At 36.4% G+C, this 5,145-nt stretch overlaps 1 pseudogene; it reads right to left on the bottom strand.

Annotated features, from left to right (window-relative positions):
• Nucleotides 1–2,694: 2,694 nt before the first annotated feature.
• On the bottom strand, nucleotides 2,695–3,170 carry LOC102010625 (annotated as a pseudogene).
• Between the last annotated feature and the right edge of the window lie 1,975 nt (nucleotides 3,171–5,145).

Raw genomic sequence — 5,145 nt, 5'->3', positions numbered from 1 at the left:
ACAAGTCATTTAGGATCAGTCCAGGTGAACAAGTAATAAAATCATGATTCCACATCTATTGTAGTTCCAGCTTTTACATTTCACTCACCCTTTTCTCTGTGTGCACATAGCTCCAGGGCTGACCAACGAAGGGGAACTAGCTTTGCCCTGAACCAGTATCAACAAATCCAAAGTGAGATGTGCCCCAACCATGGCTACAGCTTTAGACTAACAGAGCGGTTGGCCCTCCTCACTCACCCACCTCCGAGGTCTTCATTTCTATCAAAAGTGTTCTTCGATGCAGTTGTCTCCCATCACTGCAATTTGAATGAGTTTAAAATTTCTACTTTTTACTTACAAAAGGTTCTAATAAGTTGGTAACATTACGAGCATCTAAATTCTAGGAACCATTTTGGTATCTGATTATAATATTATGTTCTTATTCCCTGAATGATCACAAATATACTCTATTACATTATTCTAACTTGCTATTTATTAATTTCATTATTTTTTCTTCATTACAAGGTAACTACACATATTCAGAAATAAAAGAAGAGAGGTTGTTTTTCTGAGTCCAGAGTCCCAAAATGTATAATTTTAGGAACCCAATTTTATCAATTTAATACAAAAGATCAGCTGATTAGAACATGATTCTTTGTCATTGGAGAACTCCAGTTACAATCCCAGGAATTTAGGAATTTGATTTTGTAATCAGAAAGCTTCCTGGTGAGCTATGAATAGTGACAGACATTTTGAGGCATGTTCACCCCAAGTCTGGTTGAACCTGGGGAGTTACTTCTTAAATTAAATCATATTCCTTTCTAGTTCTTCTGTTTCACAGTAATAGCTTTAGTTTACAGAAATGTTAAATTCCATCATTAAATTTTAAATAGCTTGTGTAATGTTCTTAACTATACTGGGTTTCCACCAGCCTATACATAATGCTCAGCTCAGTTTCTGTCTATCATTCTGGGAAAGTTACTTAAAATTTCCAGACCTGAATTTCATATGTAAATATATAAAATGAAACATAAATAATGTAAATAGGTGGATAAAATGAAGTGATGCTAAATGTTTAGCAGTAGTGTTTCTTGATTTTAGTTGTTTTTCCATTCCTGGAGTCAGTATTAGTCCTCAGTGGTGCCTTACCATATGCCTCTTCAGTTTAATTACTTTGGCTCCCTTTACACAACTAATCTTTCAGAATTTAACTTATTCTGTTACTATGACAAGGATCAGCTCAATTCAAATGTGACTGCTCAGAACCATTTCTTCTCTTGATGACAAGTGTTCCGCAAACACAGACTGCTTCAAATGATGAAACACCCACTCCAGGAGAACCGCTTAATGTGGTTCTGAATTTGCATACAATAGTGATTCCACTTTCCAGATGGTGCAGGTACTTGGAATGGTGATTCTGAAAAGCATAAGGTTTTAAAATCCAGAGTTAGTGCTGGATAGGGCAGAGGTCAAGAACTCCTAAATTTGGTAGTAAACATCAAGGAATTGGGGTGTGGGGAGCAAGAACTTCAGGATGCTTTGAGGAGGACACTTAAAACCTAATATTTAGATGTTTGTACTAAAGAAGGGCCAAGAAAATGTTAGTCAGACCTGGAACTTCACTCATTCCAATAATAATACCTGGCACAGAAATTATTACCCATTTTGCAACACAGTCTTAGGGCAAGTCTGCTCAAGCTCTGTGTGTGCAAAATTTGTCCTTCCAAACTGACCAGCTTGCCAGCTCCACTGCCCCCAACCCTTCACATGGATTCTCCTTTCCTTTTTCTTTCCTCCCTCCCTCCCTCTGTCCCTCTCTTCCTTCCTCCCTCCCTCCCTTCCTTCATTTTTTCCATCCTTCTCTCTTCTCTCTCCTCATTCTCCCCCCACTCCCGTGCACCCATCTCTCCATGGCCTTATGGATTCCATACTGTGTGGAGTGTGTTCATCAGGAACCACTGAGCGTAAGAAAGAGGCAAGAGTCTTGAGATCACCATAAGTGGTTGAGTTTTCCAACAACCTCATTTGTTTATGTTATCTAAGTACTAAAATCAAAGTATTTACTAAGTTACAGTTCAGATATACATGCCTGTGTGTCTGTGTGCACATGGAAATATGCACTTACTTGTGGGTCTGTGGGTATATAAACACAGATGGAGTTTTTTCCCAAGTGAACTGATGTTGACCTCTAATTTGTGGTTCAGGAGGAACTTTATGTTCTTTTTCTTTGGAGAAATGAAAAAGCTACTAAAGATGGTGGTGGTGGTGGTGAAATTGTGCCTGTGTGTGGCTGTTAGATAATATTTGGTGGAAAAGTTAGGGATATTTTTCTTTGTAACCTTCCAAATAGATCAGTTTATGTCATGTTTACTTGGAACAAATACCCTTCTTTCATAAGCATGTTGTGAATTTTCAGAAAATCTTTTTTTCTGAAAAAGATGTTATATACTTAAATATTTTATAGAAATGAATCCATGTCTTTTTAGTGTTTCTTTTGGTTTCAGCTTTAAGTCAAACAATAGATTTCTGCGAAGATCACCTATCTGTTTACTACATCAACCATGTTGCCAAATTCCCATTAAGAATATAGTACAGATTGAAGAGTTGCCTGGAAACAAATAATGTTTAAAATTTTGAATAGGGAATTAGCATTCCACAAATCCAGCAAGTTCCTTGAAAACATGTTGAGCTTTTACTGTAAAGTATTAGTCTCACCTAGTGGATGCAGAAGAACAAGGTGCTCTGCAACTGCTGTCTAGTGTTGTCCACTGCATTTGTCCTTTTATTTGTGGTTACTGACACTGAATTCCCACTAGTACAATTGGTAGTGTTGGTTTTCCCACTAGTACAATTGGTAGTGTTGGTTAGCCATTCACAACTTTGTAACTGACTTTGCTCTCCAGCTTCACTAAGTACTGCAAAATGTATTCCAGAAGGACAGAGATTTTTTTTTTATCAGATCTGTATATCCTATCATCAAAGCACTATTTTGGGCTCCGACAGGAGTTTTATTTTCCCCTGCAAGAGTGTTAACACACCTTTTCCCCAAATCTAATATTTCTTCACATAATTTGATGTCTTGGTTTTTGAAAAGTACAGCGCAGTATCATCAACGTTCAAATGAGCCCAGATACAAGCATCAATAAACTCAGTTTCTGGGATATATTTTTTCTCAAGACTGTGAAAAACATTTCTGATGAAGAAAACAGATTTGATTGTAAAGTGGTAACTGGAGGCAATCCACTAACCAGTCAAAACTTCTGAAAGAAAAGTTTCTCTATGACTGTTTACATTCTTCATCTTTAGCAATATCACCTTTCTTCTTACATTAACTTGATTTAGATTCAGTGATACCCTGGGGCTGGTGATGTAGCTGAGAGGAGGAGTGTTTGTTGAACTTGCTCAAGACCCTGGTATGATTCCCAGTACAGTTGTCAGGAGATAAGTCTTGAAGATGGAGTTTAAAACTTGGTTTTAACAACAGTCATAATAATAATTAATAATAATAGCAATTTAATAACAGCAATAATAAGAGTAATAATAATAGTTACCACTGAGCATTTATTCTGCCTGGCACTTTACATTTTATTCATATAACTGCAAAAGATGGGCATTAATACCCCTTGGAAATTGAAATTTGCATAGGTGTTGTGGTTTGTGTCTGAATGTCCCCCTAAAGCTTCATGCAGTAATGGGGTGGGCTTCTAGAGTTTATGATTGAGTCACAGTCCAGTGTTGGAATTATGGATGTGAATGCTACACCTGCCCTGGGGTGGATAGTTTGCATACAGTGTAAGGGAGAGAAAGAAGCTGCTTGCCACCACTCCTCCCTTTGGCTCTTGTTGCTTTTGCTGTCTTCCGGTGCCATGGACTGTTGCCCTCTGCCGTGTGCCGCTCTGTCTTGGAGCCACCCGAGTATGGACTGAAACCTCCACAAACTGAGAGCTAAATAAACATTTTTTTCCTTAATTTTGGGCATCAGGTGTTTTGTTTCAGCAATGAGAGAAAAGTAACCAAAATAATAGGTTAAGCAATTTTTCAGAGTCATAGAAAAAATACATTGTACAGCTATTATTTGAACATAAATATGACTGATTGCAACCATTAAAGACTTGCCTTTGTGATGTGAAAGGATTCAGATAGGTGATTTATTTTGTAATTGTTCTCTTTGGACGAGAGCTTGTTGATGGAGATGTTTCTTTTATAAACATTAGTGGTTTACGTGAAGTAATTTTGTAATTATTACTTTATTTTGTTACAGGAAAATCTTATGAATTTGAAATCAAGGATATTACAGAAAGGACTGTAACATGATGCAGGGACTGTGGAAAATAGTTAAGCAGTTTCTCACAAATCTATTATATGGCCCAACAATTCTAGAGCTAAATGTAAATCCAAAAGAACTGAGTGCACGTGTTGAACAGTATTTGTACACTCATGTTCACGACAGCGTTATTAATAATAGTCAAAATGTAGGGCCAGCCCAAATGTCCATCAACAAATGAATGAATAAAATTTAGTGCACTTATACAGTGGAATATTATTCAACCATAAGAATGAATGAAATTTTTATATGTGCTGGCACATGAGCATCCCTTAAGAACATTACATTTAGTGAACCATTTGAAGCAGAAGGACAAGTATGTATTATCCCATATATATGAGGAACGTAATATGTCTTCTACAGTTTATGTAATTAACATATTACAACTTATTACACTTAACATATATATTATTCCATATATATGAGTATTATTCCATACATATCAGGTACCTAGAGTTGTCAAATTTATAAAATCAAACTTATAAAGCCAAACTTACAAAGCCAAACGTATAAGCCAATAAAATGGAGTTCACAGTGGTTGATGGTAGGGGAAAAAAGGAAGTTATTTCTCAATGTTAAGAGTTTTTTGCTGGGGGGGGAGCTTATGAAAAAGTTTTAGTTTAGTTTTTTTTTCACATCCAAAGGTTTACCTATTTGACAAAAATACAAATTGCTGTCATCATGAATGGAGAGAGAACCCTGTTAGTGAAGTCTAAAGATTATACAGTTGTAAAAAACAGTCAAATACTGAGTATTACAAATGCAGAAATCAAATCATAATGTTTGTCTTAGTTACTTTTCTCACTGCTGAGACAAAATACCCACTGCTCATAGTTAAGGGA

This window comes from Chinchilla lanigera, unplaced genomic scaffold (assembly GCF_000276665.1).
Source record: "Chinchilla lanigera isolate Chin_1 unplaced genomic scaffold, ChiLan1.0 scaffold00125, whole genome shotgun sequence".
Lineage (NCBI taxonomy): Eukaryota > Metazoa > Chordata > Mammalia > Rodentia > Chinchillidae > Chinchilla > Chinchilla lanigera.
This window is presented reverse-complemented; position numbering and strand designations above follow the sequence as displayed.